This window comes from Canis aureus, chromosome 5 (assembly GCF_053574225.1).
Source record: "Canis aureus isolate CA01 chromosome 5, VMU_Caureus_v.1.0, whole genome shotgun sequence".
Classification (NCBI taxonomy): domain Eukaryota; kingdom Metazoa; phylum Chordata; class Mammalia; order Carnivora; family Canidae; genus Canis; species Canis aureus.
Window position 1 is genome coordinate 40,581,466 of NC_135615.1, and position 22,871 is coordinate 40,604,336.

Genomic DNA, 22,871 nt, shown 5'->3' on the forward strand with positions numbered 1-22,871 from the left:
CAGCATGGATTAAAGGTATTATATTAAGTGAAATAAATCAGAGAAAGAGAAATAACATTATTTCACTTATATGTGGAGTCTGAAAAACAAGACGCTTGAACAGACAAACAGAACAGACTCATCGATACAGAGAACAAACTAGGGGTTGCCACAAGGGGTGGAGAGGTTGCATGGACAGAATAGTTGAAGGGAATCAAGAAATAAAAACTTCCAGGGACTTCTGGGTGGCTCAGTAGTTAAGCATCAAACTCTTGGTTTCAACTCAGGTCATGATCTTGGGGTCCTGGCATTGAGCCCTTCGTGGAGCCCTATGTCCAGCTCTGTGCTCAGCGGGGAGTCTGCTTGAGTTAATCTCTCCCTTTCCCTCTGTATCACCCTTCTTGTGCTCTCTTTCTCTCCCTCTAAAACTAATAATTTTTCTTAAAAAAAAAAGCAAACTTCTAATCATAAAATAAGTCACGGGAGATGAAAATTACAGCATAAAGGAATATAGTCAATAGCATTGTATGTTGACAAATGGTGACTATAATTATCATGTAATTATCATAATGAACACTGAGTAATGTATGGAATTATTAAATGTTGTATGCCCGAACTATGTGGAAGTATGTTAAATATAATAAATATGGAAAAATGTAAAATATTTAGACATATTAAAATAAATTAACACAATCAAATATCCTGTCTTTTAATTTTTGGCAATTAATTTAAAAAATTAACACCATACTGCCAAACCTAACAAACCTATAGGCTATATTCCACCAAAGAGAGTCCTTTTTACCTCCTCTGTATTTTCTTTCAATTTCTACATTTTTTACTTAATTTTACCAATTGAGTATTTCCCTCATATCATTAGTATTCCTAAATATAAACATTGATTTCAATGGCAATTTAGAATTAAATCATAAGCATATGTCATTATGCTTATTACGCTATATCCTTAATATTTGGGCATTATGTTGTTTTTTTTGTTTTGTTCTTATTAATGCTGTGATAAACATTACTGTATATAAATCTATCTATACAACTCTATCTCTGTATTCATTCCTAGAAATGGTATTACTGGTTCCAAACAGTGACATTTTTAAGGTACATATAACTAAACTGCTTTCAAAATTGTTACACCAATTTTTTACTCCCACTAGCAGTATTTAAGAACATTGTATCTATGGCAGCCTTATCAGTATTTTGTATTTGCCTTTAATTTTAGAAACTGAGCATGGGAAAGTAATGTTGCACAGCATTTTTTTTTTAATTTAATAGTTTGGGATTAGGCTTCAGCAACATTTTCCTTTTTCCTGAACTCGCCATTTCATAATCCAAATAATAACAATTTATGAAGAAAATAATTATCTAGATAAAACAGTAGTTCATTAATAATTACATTCCCATGAACAAAGTAAAAGTCACCTTGCTAGAATATAGTTTAATGTTCACACACTTTCCATTTCTTTCATTTATTCAGCTTTGGGGACTGATTAAGCCAAGAAACAGCCACGGAAAACTACTATGTGTTTGAAGAGTAAATGACAATGCATATTTCAAAGAGTAAATGTCTCTTGCTTTGCAGGGCCAATGCATTCACTTCAGCAAAATTGGCTATAAAGTGAATTGTGTTTCCCTACAGACTTGTGATATAAAATCAGCAATATGTTGTTTTAGCAAGAAAAAAAAATGACTAACGTGAGTAATAAAAATAGCTTCACAATAAATAAAGATTACCAGGTTGTGAGATGTTACATGGATTCATTAATTCATTCGACAGATATGTGAGAGGCTCTAATGTCCCAGAATCACACCAAAGACTGAGGATAGAGCTGAGACTAAAACAAAATGCCATACCTTATAATACTGTCCAAGATTGGAGTTCATGCTTTGCTTGAAGGACTTACATCCCATGCTTAAGGCCAAGTTTGGTATCACTTTGTCCCTAATTTCCCAGATGAGTTGCCTTCTCTTATGTTTTGGTTGTTTATGAAATATAAAACAATTAAAATGCAATTTTGGAGTTTGCAGGTAGGTGTCAGTATGCAGTGTGTATCATATATTCCTTTCTTAGATGGAGATGTTGGTTTCACAATGCACTTTATCAGTTTTGTACTTTTGATTTTGCTTAAGTGAATTTTCTTAAAATGAAGGACACTTTATCTTAATTAAGAAGTTACTTAATGTTCCCATGTTCACAAAAGTACTTCTCAAACACCTATTAGAGCAAGACACTATAAATGCTGGTATCTTGACTGTGATGATCAAGCATATACCCTGCCTGTAGGGGATTTGCATTTATTTTATCATGGAATTCAGAACCCCCAAAATAAGCAAATTAATTAATTACGTGTTACTGTATTAAGCACTATAAAGAGTGTATATACTTCAGGCAGAATGATCAGGAAAAGCATCTCTGAGAATATTGTTGTATCTGGGAGTCTCAAAGTGAAGATTGAGGATATAATGTTGTTCCAGGCAGAGAGAATAGCAAGTCCATAGGTCCTAAGACAGAAATAAAATTAAAAAAAAAAAAAGCCTTATTTGAAAAACAAAAGAAGACCAGTGTGAGTGAAGTTTAATAGAAAAGGAGGAGAAACACAGGACTGTGTCAGGACAGTAACAAAGAGGCCAGATCCTTTAGGACCTTGTCAGTCATGGTAAAGAATTTAGATTTATTCTAAAGGCAATGAGAAACCATATGACAGAGAAGAACTCTAAGAAAGCTGCACAAAAATTGGATGGTGTTTTGAGCTCATAATATTGGTTTCCCAGGACTGAAATTTATACAGACAGAGGATAACTAAATTTCAGTACTTGTAGTATCAGAACGGGTGTTTTACAATAAAGACTACCTATACTCAAGATTGGGAAAAAAAATAGGTGTTTTAATTGTACAAAATAACCCAAAGAACATTTGAATAAGTAATGTGACTACATGAGAAGGACTTGTAACTCTAACTTTTCTAGGAAATAAAGTTAACCATACCAGCATGGCAGGTGCCTCAGAACATAAGTGCTGGAATGGTATGACTCCAATGCAGGTGGCAACTGTTAAGGAGATTCTGCTGTGAAAATGGAATTGAAAGAGGTCCAACTGCAAATAGGGGAGGGAAGCCACTGCAATCCACCAAAAAAAACGCAGGTATGGAATCTTCTCTGAGATAGATCACATGTTTTGCCATGAAACAAATCTCAATAAATTTAAGAATACTAAAAACATATTAAACATCTTATCCAATTTAACACTATGAAACTAGGTATTAATTATAACAATAACAGAAACCTAGAAAAAACAGACATGTGGCAACTAAACAACATGCTACTAAATAACTAATGAGTCAATGAGAAGTCCAAGAGGAAATTTAAAAATATATCGAGACATAAAAATGGAAACAAATCAAATCAGTCTTTGAGTTGCAGCAAAAGGAATTCTAAGAGGTAAGTTTATAGCATGATAGGCCTACCTCAATAAAAATAAACATCTCAAGTAAATAATTTAACCTTACATCTCAAGGAACTAGAATAAAAACAAAGCTCAAAGTTAGTAGAAGGTAGGAAATGATAAAGATCAGAGAAGAAATAAATGGCACAAAGACTGGAAAAAGAAAAACAGAAAGATCCATGAAACTAAGACTTTGTTCTTTGAAAATTGATAAACCTTTAGTAAGACTCAGGAAAAATAGAGCATTCAAATAAAATAAAAAATGAAAAAGAAGTTACAACCAATACCACATAATTATAAAGGATTTCAAGAGACTGCTATGAAAAATGTATGCCTACAAATTGGACAGCCTAAAAGAAATGTTGAAATTTCTAGACTGAAGACTGAGAATCAGGACAAAATAAAAAATATAAACAGACCAATTACTAGGAACAAAATTGAACTGGTAATCAAAAACCTCCTAACAAATAGAGGTCCAGGACCAAAAGGCCTCACAGGTAAATTTTACCAAACATTTCTAGAAGAGTTAATACCTATCCTTATCAAACTATTTCAAAAAAGAGAAAAGGAAGGAATTCTTCCAAATTTGTTCTATGAGGCCAGAATTACCCTAATACCAAAACCAGACAAAGAGACTAGCAAGGAAGGACATAGTACTGGAAGTCCTAGCCGCAGCAATCAAACAAGAAAAAGAAATCAAAGGTATTCAAATTGTAGGAAAGTAGTATAACTATCACTGTTTGCAAATGACATGATACTATACGTAGAAAACTCTAAGGCTCCACCAAAAAATAATTAGAACTAATGAATTCAGTAAAATTGCATGATATAAAATTAATGTACAGAAATATATTTCTATACAATAATAAATAATGGAAAGGGGAATTAAGAAAATAATCCTATTTACAATTGCAGCAGAAAGAATAAAATGCTTAGAAATAAATTACTCTGAAAACTACAAAACCTGAATAAAAGAAATTGGAAATAACACAAACAAGTGGAAAGACATACCACGCTGATAGAATGGAAAAACTATTACTGTTAAAATGTCCATATTACCCAAAACAATCTCCAAATTCAATGCAATCCCTATCAAGATACCAACAGTAATTTTTACAGAATGAGAATAATCCAAAAATTTAAATGGAAACACCAAAGACACCAAATAGCCAAAGGAATCCTGAGAAAAAGGAATAAAGCTGGAGCTATCACAAGTCTAGATTTCAAATCATATGACAAAGCTATGGTAATCCAAACAGTATAGTACTGACACAAAAAGAGATACATAGATCAACAAAACAGAACACAGAGCCCAGAAATAAACCCGCGCTTACATGGTCAATTAATCTATGACACAGCAGGTAATGGGGAAAAGCTAGTCTGTTCAATTAATGATATAGGAAAACTGGATAGCTACATGCAAAAAAAAAAAAAAAATACATGGAGACAGATAAAAATGGAAACAAAACAAACCAAAGTCTTTGAGACTTTAAACTGTAAGTTTATAAAACAGGCCTACTTGAGGCCTGAACCACTTTCTTATATCATACACAAAGATAAAGTCAAAATGTATTAAGACTTAGAGGTGAGACCCGAACCCATAATATTCCTAGAAGAAAATTTTAGGCAGTAATCTCTTAGACATTGGTCTGGCAATATATTTATGGATAGGTCTCTTCAGACAAGGGAAACAAAAGCAAAAATAAACTAGTGAGACTATGATAAATTTCCTTCCTACACAGTGAAGGAAACCAGCCACAAAGTAAATAGGCCACCTAGTTCATGGGAGAAGATATTTGAAAATAATATATCCAATAAGGGGTTAATATCCAAATTATATAAGGAATTTATACAGCTCAACACGAAAATCAAACCAAAAAATAAGCCACAAATAATCCAATTTAAAAAATGGACAGAGGACTTGAATAGACATTTCTATAAACACATACAGATTTCTAGGAGATGCATGAAAACATGCTGAGTATTACTAATTGTCAGGAAAATGCAATTCAAAACACTTATGAGTTATCACCTCACACCAGTCAGAATGGCTGGTATAAAAAAGATAAGAAAAAAAAACGAGTGGTAGTAAGGATGTGGAAAAAAGGGGATTCTTATACATCGTTGGTTGGGACTGTTAATTGGTGCAGCCACTGTGGAATTAAGTATGGAGTGTCCTCAAAAAGGTAAAAAGAGAAATACCGTATGACCCAGTAATTCCACTCTTGATATTTACCCAAAGATAACAAAAACACTAATTTAAAAAAAAATATGCACTCCTATGTTTATTGCAGCATCATTTACAATAGCCATCATACAGAAGCAACCTAAGTGTCTATCAAGAGATGAATAAAGAAAAAAAAAAAGAGATGAATAAAGAAAATGTGATGTCAAAAAAAAGAAATTGTGATGTCGACATACACACATATTATATATTTATATATATTTATATTCATATACGCATAATAAAATATTACTCATAAAAAAATGAAACTTTGCCATTTGCAACAATATGGATAGAGCTACAGGGTATTATGTTAAGTGAAACAGAAAAAGACATTCCAAATAATTATATTTATGTGAGGAATCTAAAAAACAAATGAACAAATAAACAGAAAACAAAAATTGATGCACAGATACAGAGTATAAACTAATAGTTTCCAAAGGAGAGGGGAGAGGCTGGGTGTATGGTTGGGGGGATGGTGGATAAGCAAAACAGGTGAGAGGTTAAAGGAGGTACAATATATGTCATGGGGATGAAAAGTACAGCATAAGCAATAGAATCTATAATATTTTAATAACTTCTTATGATGACACACAGTAACTACACTTACTATGGTGAGCATTTCATAATGTATAGAACTGTCAAATCACTAAGTTGTACACTGGAAACTAATATTGTGTATCAACTATAGTAAAATATATATATATATATATTTTTTTTTTTTTTAGTAAAAAATATTTTTAAAAGAACTGATTAATATCAGTTCTTAAGTGATCGTTAACTTGGTATGGTCCTTTATTTCTTTCTATCTCCTGTGTATTTTTAATGTTATTGGTGTCAGCTTTTATAAATTAGTAGTTTGAAATCTACTACTGTTTTATCTTCCAGAGAATACATTTAATGCATTGTTTTTTGTGAAAAAGAAACCAAACGTCTTAATCTCAAATGGCAAGAGATGAGGCCCATTGGTGAACAACTGTCCAATCATAATAATGGACTCAACTAATCCTAGGACCAGTGAAAAGGACATGAGCTTCTTCAGAAATTTAAGGATGTATATTTACATGAACATTCAAAGATTTCAGTAAAAATGCTTCTCATCCTAATCCTTCATCTACATTCTGTGTAAGACCAAAGATTTTATATGTGGAAGAAATAATCAAGAAGCTTAAAAGAAAGATATTTCTATGGATACATATCCCCAAGAATAACCACCATAACTACTTCAAAGTAGCTAACACATGAGTCCAGACTGGAAAAAGACAGCTGAGCTTAATTTTCTATGGCATTTCCCGTGGTATTATATTTGCTTGTGCCAAATGGATATGGACATTTTTAGCTCAAGTTTTCAGTGGTTTGTTTTTTCATCTCATCTGTGCTCCAATGCACAATTTCATCTGCTCACACCTGCATAGCCAACATGTTGGCTATGTAGAAAACTTCCATGGCTCCTACTATCACATGGGACTATAGTACTAAATGCTTAATGGGCCAGTTGCTTCCAAAGAAAGCAAAAGATTCATCAGGATTTTTTCTTTTAAGATTCATCAGGATTTAGACTACCTTTATGACTGCCCACTACAAATGAAAACCCCTTTGTTCCATTTATGCCAACATTTCTCCTCTAATCCATTCATTAGAACCTTTATCCCTTATTAGATGTACTACTTAATTGATAACTTTGATTGGTACTGTTGTGCTTCATGATTTGAAGAATTTTTCAAGAATGATTTATAGGAAGAAAATATCCAAGATTAAGCAATCATTTGTAGATCTTGATAAGAGACTTAAAATACTCCTAAGATCCATATTCAGCTCCTACATTAAGTTCATTTTAAAACTAGTCCTTTAATTTTTATCTTCAGCTATGAATATAAAACCAATAGCATCTCTGTTCCAGTTTCATAGAGGTCCACTGGAAGAGCCTCTACCTGCCTCTATGGATTTAACATCTTTAACAGCCACATTGCAGAAATTTAAGTAAAGTTTGTATTAAACAAAAGTGTACCCCTTACACCAGAACCAAGTTCTGGATAATGGGAACATATATGTATTCATTCACAAATACGTATCAAGCTCAATGAATAACAGTGAATATAAAAATACTTTTTTCATGAATTTTATGGTATAATAATAAAGTTTAACAATTAAGAAATCACACAAATAAAGTTGCAATTATGATAAGCACTTCCCAGGAAAATTACAGGGTATACTGAAAATATATAGCAGTGAGATCTAAACTAGACTGTGGGGAGATAAGGGTTTACATCCAGTGTAAGTGCCATCTGAGAAGTAAAAATAAGTAAGAATTAAACAAAGAAGATTGGGATTGTTGAAGAGCATAGTTTACTATGACAAGAGGCATATTATCCTGAAAGACAGCAAGAAAACCAGAAAAAGAGTTAAAGGGGAAAATAGTAACAAAGGATGACTTTGGAAAGGTAGACAGAGCCTATTTCCTGAGGTAGTATCAGTAACTTTTATTGAATTCTGTTTCTATGTTAGCTATCATTCTGAACACTTTACTTGCATTTGCTCATTTAATACAACCACCATATAAAGGAGGAGTGTTCGTGTCCCCCATTTAGCTGATGATGAAACAGAGTCCAGAGAGGTTAGGGGTCAGCTAATAAGTGGTTGAGCCAAGACTGGAAGCCAGGCAGGCTGTCCCCAGAGTCATGACTCTTCATCACTATTCTACACTGCCTCTCAAACTAGAGAAAAATTAGAGTGCTAAGAGTGTATGGCCTGCTCGAAATTGTTCAAGCTCTCTGTACTGATTCCTCCACAATGGCCTAAATCCATATAACACAATTTATGGCAGATTAAATGAATTGATATACAGGAAGCACTTAATACAGTGTCTGGCATATAATGAGTACTATAAAGTGCCAAATAACAACGCTACTTGTTACTTGTTATTCTGTTGGAAAGTGAATAAAATTAGCTGGGTATGTATGGCATGGCTATATATGCATTTTTAAAAGATCACTTTAGCTACAATGAGAAGAATGGATTGGAAGGAAGGCATATGTGGAACAAGAAGACCACTCTTGAAGCTACTCTGCTGCCCAGGACTGAAATAAGGGGGCTAGGATGGAAAACTGAAGATGGAGAGAAATGGATGGATTTAAGAAATATAAAATCATTAGAATTTGCTGAGGATTGGTTATTGAGGATGAAGATCAAGGTGTTGAAGATAGTTATCCAGGCTAGATGTAGTGCTTCTGTCCACTGGGTTTGGGGTTATTAGTACAAGCTTAGGAGAAAATATTTTAAGTTTGATCTTTAATCTGATGAGTTTAAGGATTTTGGACACATCCAAGTAGAGATATGTCAGTATTTATTATTTCTATGCTGCTTAATTACAAAAACTAACTGGAAGCTACTTATAAACTACAAATTTATCAATCCTGTGTACCAGAAACTTCAGTAGACATTTTATATCATTTATTTCAATAACAACCCAAAACTATTAACCATTTCTCACATTTTACAGTCACATGTTTACTTCCTTGGAACCTTTATAGCCAGTTTTACTTCTTGAAACATAAGAATATTTGGCTGCAAACCAAGAGAAAGGAGTCAGATAAGATTCTTGGATATAACGATGAAGACATGGAGCCCATAGTACAACAAACTTTAAACAGGCAATTACAACAGTGGTGATTGCATGAAGGAGGAGTTGAATATATTGTAGGAATATGTAATATGTAACGGAGAGGCCTATATTCTTCAGGGATATGGGGACATCAGGGAAGGCCTCCTGGAGACCTCCTGGTGACACTTGAGTTGGAACCTAGAAGACAAGGAGCTTTTTGCCATGTGAAAGGGTTGAGATGGAAGGAGAGGAAAGGTAACCAGGTCAGAAATACCCGAGTTATTGTCAATCCATGATTGTCTGCAGATTCTTATTCTTTTTTTTAAGATATAAATATTTTTTAAGATTATATTTATTCATGACAGACAGAGAGAGAGAGAGAGGCAGAGACACAGGCAGAGGGAGAAGCAGGCTCCATGCAGGGAACCCAACGTAGGACTCCATCCCTGGTCTCCAGAATCCTGCCCTGGGCCCAAGGTGGCGCTAAACCACTGAGCCACTGGGGCTGCCCTGCAGATTCTTATTCTACAGAAGATATGGCATGTCCAGGAACTGAATGAAGGTCGGGATGACAAAAGCAGTGTGTGTGTGAGTGTGTGTGTGTGTGTGTGTGTGTGTGTGTGTGTGTGTGTGTGTAAAAAGGCACTAATGAGGCTAAAAAGGTTAAGTATGGGCTGAATCATCTCAGGACTTATAGCGACTTGAGGGACTTTAGACTTTTTCCTAAGACTGTGGTGGGAGCATTGAGTAAATAATTTCAAATATTTTAGGGAATCCCTCTGACTATGGTATCATAGCTCTTTCTTGGCTTTCAGCTCTTCTGAAATATGCTAATTTCACCTAATAGACTTAATTGAATAGAATTCAATTGCAGACCTGCAAATTCCTTGCGGTTATCTATTTATCTATCTGTCATCTATCTACCTACTTACCTACTACCATCTGCATGCTGCCATATCTTTAAGTTTTCTTTTATTTTAAAAGGTGTTCTTTTTTATTTAAATTCAATTAGCTAACATATAGTACATCATTAGTTTCAAATGCCATCTCTTTGTTTTAGGTTTTGTTTCTTTGATTTTGCTTTCCAAAGGAATACCTCAGTCTCTACGTGGATTTTGGTATTTATCTCACTGCCAATCACTCTCTCCTCTGCTCCACTTTATTATTTTCTGTATTATATCACCACTTGCAACAAAACTGATGCTCATTGGGAAAGTCCATTTTCATTCAAAAAAGGAAAGTGCACACCTGTTTGCTTGAAAAATTTTATCTTGAGATTAAGTCTATACTGGCAAATATCACTTTGAAATTTTGGAAGAATGTTGCAGTTCACTCAAATATCTAATGGAAGTCTACATTTGGCTAACACACAAGTACACATGCAGCATATGCCTCATTGTTATACATCGGCCATGCCTAGAATCTCCATAGAGAGTTTTGTCAAAATGTAATCAGCCCAAAGACACCCTCCTGCCTATGACAGGAATTGGGCATGTGTCAGCATGAGCTGTGAGACAATATACAATCACAGTTCAGAAATGAGCATTTATGTTATTGAATGCAGCAAATGCACAGGCCTCAGATTTCTTTTTTCAATCATGAAAAATCCTACAGAAATATGCATGTTCAAATAATAGTGACATAAATATGTTTAAGTTCCAGTTATTTACATAATTCTCCCTAAGAAAAATGAGCCCTATGAACTGAGAGCCTCTCCTTATAGTCTCTCAAGTAGTAACACACTTCTGAATGCCTATATTCTCCATATTCCCACTTTAAGAAAAACGAAGACCAACTGTTGTCTTTTACTTATATAAACCAAGAGAATGTGTCCTCTCCATACTTACTTTGCCACCAACCTCACAAACCCAAAAAGAACAGTGGATAAAAAGAAACATTATTCTCTTTAGTTTGAAGACTTCTTTCAAGGACTCAGCTTCTGAGGCCAGAACTTATCCCTGAGTCTTAGCAGCTTGCAATGCCCTTGCTATGACAGTCCCTCATGAACCAAAAGTAAAGGTAAAGGAATTTGATCTGTAGTTATTAGAACTGTTAATGTTTACTAAAATGGGTTTGTGGGTATTTTTGGAGAATCCTTTCTAAAGTTTTTTATTTTTTTATTATTATTTTTTTTAAATGTAAGATGACTGAGTCAAATATGGAGGCTCAGAGCAGTACTCTGCTTCAATAATGCTCTGGAGTCTTTATCTAAAACCAGATGCAGTGTCAATCATGGAGGAGGGTGAGCACATGTTCCCAGATACCTAATAAAGGGGACAGACAGGATCCACCCCAACCTAACAGGATATTACTGCAAAAGTATGTTCAGCTCTAGCAGACCCTAGACTTAAAGTCACACATATGAATTCCAATCTGAGGAGCAAGGTTAGCATTCTATCACTAGCCATGATTTAAACATAAGCTCTGCTATAATCTATGGCACCTGGGTGGCTCAGTGGTTGAGCATCTGCCTTTGGCTCAGGTCCTGATCCCGGGGTCCTGGGTTTGAGTCCCACATTGAGTTCCTAAGGGGAGCCTGCTTCTCTGCCTATGTCTCTCCATCTCTCTGTGTGTCTCTCATGAATAAATAAATAAAATCTCTGAAAAAAAAAGCTCTGCTACAGTCTAGCCTAAAGAGTTGATCTTGTATGTGAATAGTCAAGAGTAAGTCTTGAAACTTGTTTTTCAACCTTCCTCTTAGACAATGTTTTTTTCTTAGAAATGTAGGCCAACCTGAGGAAGCCCAGTCTATATTAGAGCCTAAAAGTTCCATCTTATTCCAGATTCAGTATTTGAACCTGCATAGTTCCCGGAGTGGCAAGCCCAGTGCAGGATCATCAAACCTTATTATCTGGCTGCTAAAACTATATTCTGGTTAAAACATATTGTATAATGAACCATCAAGTGCTATAGATAACCCTGAAATCAAATCAACTTTATCTGGTGTTTAGCATATAATAGAGATTCAGTAAAACTTATTTAATCATTAAACTTCTAGATCTTTTGAGAAGTTAGAGTTCCAATGCCCTATTTCCTAGCAGCCCTGATCTCCTGGGTCTACCGTAAGATATAACACTTTTTCAGAATTGATTTATTACCAGCATTCCAGAGCAGGTAGCCTTAGTGCTTTTATCTCAGGATAGATAAAAGACTAAATTTACCAAGCAACTCATAGTCAGAACATTTACTGTGTTATTTCAACCAGGCTGACCCATTACCCTTTTCTGAACCAACCAATATAATCTCTTTAGTAGGGACCCACTTGCCACTCCATGGAGTAGTAACTGATACTCCCTGAACTTATGGCTACTAACTATCAACGAATCCTAACTCCTGACTCCCAAAGCTGCATGAGATCTACTGTACTCCTGGATCCCCTCCATAGGATGATTCAGTCATTCAGCTTCTTATTGAGCCCTCCAGTAAAAGGAGCTCTTCAGAGACTGCTTATTCCAACTTAGTCTGGGAAAATTACTTTGTTTGACATTTAGGAGAGAAAAGGCTTAGTTTATAGATTAGGACAAAAGCAAATAGCTACAAATTCAAGTCTCATGACTGGGACAGTGAAAAGGAAAGGAAAAGGAAACCAGAATAGAAAGCACATGTAGGGCATCTGGCTACCTAAGTGGAGTATGTGACTCTTAATCTCAGGGTTCTAAATTCAAGCCCCATGTTGAGTGTAGAGATCACTTAAAAAAATAAAATCTTAGGAAAAAAAAAAGAGTGTATGTTTTCAATTTCTCTATTAATCTTCTTATATAGTTGAAAAGATTCATAGATGCTCCAATTGCTGGGTCATGTCTCATGACACTGCCTGACCAGACCAAATAACCAGAATACAGAATATGAACCTGTAGCTACATATATATCCTCTCAGGTGGACAGTCCCTGGTTTAGGGTCATCACGAAAGTCCAACACAGAATATCTGTATCGGGGTGAGGGGTCGAATATGGTATTAGAGAAGGAATAGGGAGTAAAGTATGCCGGGCTACACGGAGGAAATCTACCACCTTGTGACAGTCCTGGTCTCTGGACTAAGGTTTTGAAAGAAGATTTACATTCTGGGGAGGAGTATAGAAGAAAATCAAGACCAAACTCCAACTTTACAGGGACTACATTACGGAAAAAAACTTCAGGACTACATCTTAAGGAAGAATCCAGAAATCAAGTAATGGAGACTGAAATACAATATGGGAGCACAGTCCAGGGAGCGAGAGAAGTGCCCAGTGCTCAACAGGGCTAGCCTCGAGAGCAGTGCCAGTATCAGCCCCAGAAGAATGGGTTAGAAGTAGGTAAATGTCTCTTTCCTCAGGTAAGAAACTGGGAAAGACAGCAGCATGAAGAAAATAGATGCCTTTGGCAATTAGAAGAGAGGACATGCGAAGTTTGCACTAGGGCCTAATGAGTGGGAAAAAAAAGAAAAAAGAATGTGTCTTTTCTTCTATTTTCCTGCTTATGATATTAGGAGCAAACTAGTATAATCTCATGTTTCTAGCTAGGAGCAGACTTCCACAGGAATGTCCTAATTTAGTTCTTCCTAAAGCAGGTGATGCATCAGAATCACCTGGGGAGCTTGTTAAAAATAAAGATGTGTAAGTACCAAACCAGATCTATGATTCAGAATCCTGAGAGGCCCAGGAATCTGTATTTTTAATAAGATTTCTCAGTGATGCTCACACACGGCTAGGGTTGGAGCCATTCTCTAACATACCAGAAAAGATTTCATAAAAATTGTAATGAATCAAAAATTTCCCGAAACTGGAAACATGCCCCTCATGTGACCTATGTGTCTTCCATATCACAAGGTCCAAAATAGTTAAAATATATCTGTTCCTCACTCTACTCTGTCTCTAACACACTCATTTGTCCTTTAAAGTAAATTTCCCACTTAATCTTTTCTGCACTGATCTGTTAAATATTTGAACTTGATTGTTCAAGTGATTATTTGAAATTTGCATCTGGTATTTAAGATCCCCAACTGAATAAATACAGTACTGTTAATCAAACAGATTCATTGTGAAAAGGTAAAAACGTGATCTGTATTAATTTCAGTAACTATTTCAGGCACTTACCAACAAATTAATACCCAGTATGAGTTAATCATCTAATCCAAAGTCCCTAAAAGTTCACAGTCAAATAAATTGAACCCCCCCCAGCAATGATAGATTCTTCTAATTATCTTTATCAAGTTAATGTCTGTGTATAATTACCCACAATATAAGATTATGTGAAAACAGTGAGTTCTGCAACTGATTCCCAACAAAAGTAGTTTATCTTGTAAACTTATAACTATAGTTTGCACTTCACATACTTTTTCATCCATTGGTTTCACTGCAAAGATGAATTCATTTGATTGTACCATAACTCCCGGAACAAAAACATTCCTCAAAATTAAAAAAAAAAAAATGCTTTCAAATTATTACCATGATAAGAACACATTTTTTGTACAGTTTCCTTGAAAATGCATCTTTCAGTTACAAGCCTGTTCCCGCAATGTATTAAAGAATTAGAGGAAAGAGACACCTGTGTAGCTCAGTGGTTGAGTGTCTGCCTTTGGCTCAGGTCATGATCCCAGGGTCCTGGGATTGAGACCTCATCAAGCTACCCACGGGGAACCTGCTTCTCCCTCTGCCTATGTCTCTGCCTCTCTCTGTGTCTCTCATGAATAAATAAATAAAATCTTTTTTTAAAAAGTGGAGGAAAAAAGTCTCTGGAGAAAAATTTATTTCATAGGGGGTAGGACTTATAAGCCAAATCTCTTCATTTCAAGACCAAATTTCTGTCTACAATATCACCCAGCAAGTAAGAATAATGTAAGGGATATTTCAGAGAACACAGGAACTGCACTACTGCATAAGTCTAAGAAAAATTATCTTTATCCACCTGGTCCTCACTCACTGTGTCCCTTCTATAGTCCAAAGAGAGATATCTATTCAAAAAGCCTCCTCCCCCAAATCTTTCTTAGGAGTTAAGAATTAGGTCCAATCTCAGTATTCCTTTCCCTTAAGATCATTCACATTGATTTTATTTTTATGAATTTATTGAAAGCAGACATAATAATCTTATGGACAAAACACATAAGCAAAAAAGACATATGCTGTTTAAACTAAAGAATTCTTGTTAGGTCGAGAATACTAAGCCCATCAACTAAAGATAAGGAAAGCCTCAATTGTTGTTCATAAAAGCAGCTGAGCATCCCAAGTATTCCCTCCTCCATCCTTGCTACAGATTGATTCTATACCCAGAATGTGATCTCAGAGGCAGGCCAGGAAAAATAAATTAGAAGTTAAAGGTGTCAGAAAAAAAAAAAAATTCAGTGCCTACTTTGGCAGCTTCCACCAACTTCTTTGAATCTATTTTATGCTTTCCAAAAAACTATTTGAAATGGAAAGAATTTTGAAAGTTTCGCTGAAATAAGCCAGTATTAGTTAGCTATTGCTGTGTGATAAAATTCCCCAAACTTAGTGGATTAATACAATGATTTTTTTTTTAATCTCACAGTATCTGTGGGTCAAGAATTCAGGCACAGTTTCAGTGACTGATTCAGGCTCAGAGTTTTTCATGAAATGGTATACCCAAGATGTCCATCGGAGGCACAATCATCTGAAAGCCCAGAATGGAGCTGGTGGCTTCACTTCCAAGGTGGTGCACTCACATGACTGTCATGGGGCCTCAGTTCCTCATGCCATAAGTCAGCTGAATGTCTTTGTGACATACTGACTGGCTTCCCCCACTAAAAGTTCACAGTCAAATAAATTGAACCCCCCCAGCAATGATAGATTCTTCTAATTATCTTTATCAAGTTAATGTCTGTGTATAATTACCCACAATATAAGATTATGTGAAAACAGTGAGTTCTGCAACTGATTGCAGAACTCACTGCAAGCAGGAAGCCACAGTACCTTGTATATCCTAATGTCAAACATCACACACCTTCACTTTCTCCACATTCTATTTGTTAGAAGAAAGTCCCTAAATACAACTAACACTTAAGAGGAGGGGTATTAGAGTTCACCTTTTGCAGGGAAGAGTATCAAACCACCTGTTGCCGTATTTTAAATTAAAACCACCCAGGGTCTTTTCTGGACTTTACCACATTCTTTGTATCACGTCAGGGCAGCTCTTAAAAATGATCCATTCCTTAAACTGAATACAATGCTAATCCGATGCATGCCATTATCACTGGCCTATAGTGGAGGAGAGAGTCTGATAGTCAAATAACAAGGGATAATGCAAAGCATTATAATTATTTGTAAGGCTTTAAATAATGGTTTGAGGGGAGGAGCAAGATGGCGGAAGAGTAGGGTCCCCAAATCACCTGTCTCCACCAAACTACCTAGAAAACCTTCAAATTATCCTGAAAATCTATGAATTCGGCCTGAGATTTAAAGAGAGACCAGCTGGAATGCTACAGTGAGAAGAGTTCGCGCTTCTATCCAGGTAGGAAGACGGGGAAAAAGAAATAAAGGAACAAAGGCCTCCAAGGGGGAGGGGCCCCGCGAGGAGCCGGGCTGAGGCCGGGGCGAGTGTCCCCAGGACAGGAGAGCCCCGTCCCGGAGGAGCAGGAGCTGCACCGACCTTCCCGGGGGAAAGGGGCTCGCGGGGAGTTGGAGCAGGACCCAGGAGGGCGAGGATGCCCTCGGGCTCCCGGGGACACTAACAGAGCAACTGCGCGCCCAGGAGAGTGCGCCGAGCTCCCTAAGGGCTGCAGCGCGCACGGCGGGACCCGGCGGGACCCGGAGCAGCTGAAGGGGCTCGGGCGGCGGCTCCGCGGAGGGGGCTGCGCGGCCCCGGGAGCAGCTCGGAGGGGCTCGGGCAGAGGAAGAGGCTCCGTGCGGAGGGGGCTGCGCGGTTCCAGGAGCAGCTCGGAGGGGCTCGGGCAGAAGAAGAGGCTCCGTGCGGAGGGGGCTGCGCGGTTCCAGGAGCAGCTCGGAGGGGCTCGGGCGGCGGCTCCGCGGAGGGGGCTGCGCGGCCCGGGAGCGCGAATCCAACAGCGCAGGCTCCGGAGCACAGGGCGCCGGGACACAGCCCAGGATCCCGCCTCCCCCGGGACGGGCAGAGGCCGGGAGGGCCCAGGACAGCGAGGACGCTCCTGCCCCAGCTGAGCAGATCAGCGGCCCCGCCCCGGAGCCTCCAGGCCCTGCAGACGGAGTTCCTGCCGGAGCTGAATCCAGGTTTCCAGAGCTGGCCCCGCCACTGGGGTTGTTCCTCCTGCGGCCTCACGAGGTAAACAACCCCCACTGAGCCCTGCACCAGGCAGGGGCACAGCAGCTCCCCCAACTGCTAACACCTGAAAACCAGCACAGCAGGCCCCTCCCCCAGAACACCAGCTAGACTGACAACTTCCAGGAGAAGCCAAGGGACTTAAAGTACACAGAATCAGAAGATACTCCCCGGTGGTTCTTTTTTTGTTTGTTTGTTTTTGTTTTTGTTTTTGTTTTTATTTTGTTTTGCTTTTTGATTTGTTTCCTTCCCCCACCCCCTTTTTTTCTCCTTTCTTTTTCTTTCTCTTTTTCTTCTTTTTTTTTTTTTCGTTCTTTTTTTTTTCTTTTTCTTCCCTTTTTTTTTCTCTTTCTCTTTTCTTTCCTTCTTTCTCTCCTCTCTTTTTCTCTTTTTCCCAATACAACTTACTTTTGGCCACTCTGCACTGAGCAAAATGACTAGAAGGAAAACCTCACCTCAAAAGAAAGAATCAGAAACAGTCCTCTCTCCCACAGAGTTACAAAATCTGGATTACAATTCAATGTCAGAAAGCCAATTCAGAAGCACTATTATACAGCTACTGGTGGCTCTAGAAAAAAGTATAAAGGACTCAAGAGACTTCATAACTGCAGAATTTAGAGCTAATCAGGCAGAAATTAAAAATCAATTGAATGAGATGCAATCCAAACTAGAAGTCCTAACGACGAGGGTTAACGAGGTGGAAGAACGAGTGAGTGACCTAGAAGACAAGTTGATAGCAAAGAGGGAAACTGAGGAAAAAAGAGACAAACAATTAAAAGACCATGAAGATAGATTAAGGGAAATAAACGACAGCCTGAGGAAGAAAAACCTACGTTTAATTGGGGTTCCCGAGGGCGCCGAAAGGGACAGAGGGCCAGAATATGTATTTGAACAAATTCTAGCTGAAAACTTTCCTAATCTGGGAAGGGAAACAGGCATTCAGATCCAGGAAATAGAGAGATCCCCCCCTAAAATCAATAAAAACCGTTCAACACCTCGACATTTAATTGTGAAGCTTGCAAATTCCAAAGATAAGGAGAAGATCCTTAAAGCAGCAAGAGACAAGAAATCCCTGATTTTTATGGGGAGGAGTATTAGGGTAACAGCAGACCTCTCCACAGAGACCTGGCAGGCCAGAAAGGGCTGGCAGGATATATTCAGGGTCCTCAATGAGAAGAACATGCAACCAAGAATACTTTATCCAGCAAGGCTCTCATTCAAAATGGAAGGAGAGATAAAGAGCTTCCAAGACAGGCAGCAACTAAAAGAATATGTGACCTCCAAACCAGCTCTGCAAGAAATTTTAAGGGGGCCTCTTAAAATTCCCCTTTAAGAAGAAGTTCAGTGGAACAGTCCACAAAAACAAAGACTGAATAGATATCATGATGACACTAAACTCATATCTCTCAATAGTAACTCTGAATGTGAACGGGCTTAATGACCCCATCAAAAGGCGCAGGGTTTCAGACTGGATAAAAAAGCAGGACCCATCTATTTGCTGTCTACAAGAGACTCATTTTAGACAGAAGGACACCTACAGCCTGAAAATAAAAGGTTGGAGAACCATTTACCATTCGAATGGTCCTCAAAAGAAAGCAGGGGTAGCCATCCTTATATCAGATAAACTAAAATTTACCCCAAAGACTGTAGTGAGAGATGAAGAGGGACACTATATCATACTTAAAGGATCTATTCAACAAGAGGACTTAACAATCCTCAATATGTATGCTCCGAATGTGGGAGCTGCCAAATATATAAATCAATTATTAACCAAAGTGAAGAAATACTTAGATAATAATACACTTATACTTGGTGACTTCAATCTAGCTCTTTCTATACTCGATAGGTCTTCTAAGCAAAACATCTCCAAAGAAACGAGAGCTTTAAATGATACACTGGACCAGATGGATTTCACAGATATCTACAGAACTTTACATCCAAACTCAACTGAATACACATTCTTCTCAAGCGCACATGGAACTTTCTCCAGAATAGACCACATATTGGGTCACAAATCGGGTCTGAACCGATACCAAAAGATTGGGATTGTCCCCTGCATATTCTCGGACCATAATGCCTTGAAATTAGAACTAAATCACAACAAGAAGTTTGGAAGGACCTCAAACACATGGAGGTTAAGGACCATCCTGCTAAAAGATAAAAGGGTCAACCAGGAAATTAAGGAAGAATTAAAAAGATTCATGGAAACTAATGAGAATGAAGATACAACCGTTCAAAATCTTTGGGATGCAGCAAAAGCAGTCCTAAGGGGGAAATACATCGCAATACAAGCATCCATTCAAAAACTGGAAAGAACTCAAATACAAAAGCTAACCTTACACATAAAGGAGCTAGAGAAAAAACAGCAAATAGATCCTACACCCAAGAGAAGAAGGGAGTTAATAAAGATTCGAGCAGAACTCAACGAAATCGAGACCAGAAGAACTGTGGAACAGATCAACAGAACCAGGAGTTGGTTCTTTGAAAGAATTAATAAGATAGATAAACCATTAGCCAGCCTTATTAAAAAGAAGAGAGAGAAGACTCAAATTAATAAAATCATGAATGAGAAAGGAGAGATCACTACCAACACCAAGGAAATACAAACGATTTTAAAAACATATTATGAACAGCTATACGCCAATAAATTAGGCAATCTAGAAGAAATGGACGCATTCCTGGAAAGCCACAAACTACCAAAACTGGAACAGGAAGAAATAGAAAACCTGAACAGGCCAATAACCAGGGAGGAAATTGAAGCAGTCATCAAAAACCTCCCAAGACACAAGAGTCCAGGGCCAGATGGCTTCCCAGGAGAATTTTATCAAACGTTTAAAGAAGAAATCATACCTATTCTCCTAAAGCTGTTTGGAAAGATAGAAAGAGATGGAGTACTTCCAAATTCGTTCTATGAAGCCAGCATCACCTTAATTCCAAAGCCAGACAAAGACCCCGCCAAAAAGGAGAATTACAGACCAATATCCCTGATGAACATGGATGCAAAAATTCTCAACAAGATACTGGCCAATAGGATCCAACAGTACATTAAGAAAATTATTCACCATGACCAAGTAGGATTTATCCCTGGGACACAAGGCTGGTTCAACACCCGTAAAACAATCAATGTGATTCATCATATCAGCAAGAGAAAAACCAAGAACCATATGATCCTCTCATTGGATGCAGAGAAAGCATTTGACAAAATACAGCATCCATTCCTGATTAAAACTCTTCAGAGTGTAGGGATAGAGGGAACATTCCTCGACATCTTAAAAGCCATCTATGAAAAGCCCACAGCAAATATCATTCTCAATGGGGAAGCACTGGGAGCCTTTCCCCTAAGATCAGGAACAAGACAGGGATGTCCACTCTCACCACTGCTATTCAACATAGTACTGGAAGTCCTAGCCTCAGCAATCAGACAACAAAAAGACATTAAAGGCATTCAAATTGGCAAAGAAGAAGTCAAACTCTCTCTCTTCGCCGATGACATGATACTCTACATAGAAAACCCAAAAGTCTCCACCCCAAGATTGCTAGAACTCATACAGCAATTCGGTAGCGTGGCAGGATACAAAATCAATGCCCAGAAGTCAGTGGCATTTCTATACACTAACAATGAGACTGAAGAAAGAGAAATTAAGGAGTCAATCCCATTTACAATTGCACCCAAAAGCATAAGATACCTAGGAATAAACCTAACCAAAGATGTAAAGGATCTATACCCTCAAAACTATAGAACACTTCTGAAAGAAATTGAGGAAGACACAAAGAGATGGAAAAATATTCCATGCTCATGGATTGGCAGAATTAATATTGTGAAAATGTCAATGTTACCCAGGGCAATATACACGTTTAATGCAATCCCTATCAAAATACCATGGACTTTCTTCAGAGAGTTAGAACAAATTATTTTAAGATTTGTGTGGAATCAGAAAAGACCCCGAATAGCCAGGGGAATTTTAAAAAAGAAAACCATATCTGGGGGCATCACAATGCCAGATTTCAGGTTGTACTACAAAGCTGTGGTCATCAAGACAGTGTGGTACTGGCACAAAAACAGACACATAGATCAGTGGAACAGAATAGAGAATCCAGAAGTGGACCCTGAACTTTATGGGCAACTAATATTCGATAAAGGAGGAAAGACTATCCATTGGAAGAAAGACAGTCTCTTCAATAAATGGTGCTGGGAAAATTGGACATCCACATGCAGAAGAATGAAACTAGACCACTCTCTTGCACCATACACAAAGATAAACTCAAAATGGATGAAAGATCTAAATGTGAGACAAGATTCCATCAAAATCCTAGAGAAGAACACAGGCAACACCCTTTTTGAACTCGGCCATAGTAACTTCTTGCAAGATACATCCACGAAGGCAAAAGAAACAAAAGCAAAAATGAACTATTGGGACTTCATCAAGATAAGAAGCTTTTGCACAGCAAAGGATACAGTCAACAAAACTCAAAGACAACCTACAGAATGGGAGAAGATATTTGCAAATGACATATCAGATAAAGGGCTAGTTTCCAAGATCTATAAAGAACTTATTAAACTCAACACCAAAGAAACAAACAATCCAATCATGAAATGGGCAAAAGACATGAACAGAAATCTCACAGAGGAAGACATAGACATGGCCAACATGCATATGAGAAAATGCTCTGCATCACTTGCCATCAGGGAAATACAAATCAAAACTACAATGAGATACCACCTCACACCAGTGAGAATGGGGAAAATTAACAAGGCAGGAAACAACAAATGTTGGAGAGGATGCGGAGAAAAGGGAACCCTCCTACACTGTTGGTGGGAATGTGAACTGGTGCAGCCACTCTGGAAAACTGTGTGGAGGTTCCTCAAAGAGTTAAAAATAGAGCTGCCCTATGACGCAGCAATTGCACTGTTGGGGATTTACCCCAAAGATACAAATGCAATGAAACGCCGGGACACCTGCACCCCGATGTTTCTAGCAGCAATGGCCACTATAGCCAAACTGTGGAAGGAGCCTCGGTGTCCAACGAAAGATGAATGGATAAAGAAGATGTGGTTTATGTATACAATGGAATATTACTCAGCTATTAGAAATGACAAATACCCACCATTTGCTTCAACGTGGATGGAACTGGAGGGTATTATGCTGAGTGAAGTAAGTCAGTCGGAGAAGGACAAACATTATATGTTCTCATTCATTTGGGGAATATAAATAATAGTGAAAGGGAAAATAAAGGAAGGGAGAAGAAATGTGTGGGAAATATCAGAAAGGGAGACAGAACGTAAAGACTGCTAACTCTGGGAAACGAACTAGGGGTGGTAGAAGGGGAGGAGGGCGGGGGGTGGGAGTGAATGGGTGACGGGCACTGGGTGTTATTCTGTATGTTAGTAAAT

General features: G+C 37.7%; 2 long non-coding RNA genes across 6 annotated transcripts in view; one reads left to right on the forward strand and one right to left on the reverse strand.

The window, feature by feature from the left end:
- LOC144314045 (uncharacterized) overlaps positions 1-7,731 on the forward strand; it is a 146,032-nt gene extending 138,301 nt beyond the window's left edge. Inside the window, exons 5-6 of one of the 5 annotated variants that reach the window (XR_013379702.1) lie at positions 2,956-3,130; positions 6,543-7,731. This is a non-coding gene — a long non-coding RNA (uncharacterized LOC144314045). Of the gene's footprint in view, positions 1-1,465; positions 1,714-2,955; positions 3,131-6,542 lie in introns of those variants that run through there. The other 4 variants (XR_013379701.1, XR_013379704.1, XR_013379700.1 and 1 more) reach the window with 4 other exon arrangements.
- Positions 1-22,871, reverse strand: part of LOC144314047 (uncharacterized) — a 127,695-nt gene that overhangs the window by 75,995 nt on the left and 28,829 nt on the right. The gene's annotated exons all lie outside the window — the stretch shown is intronic.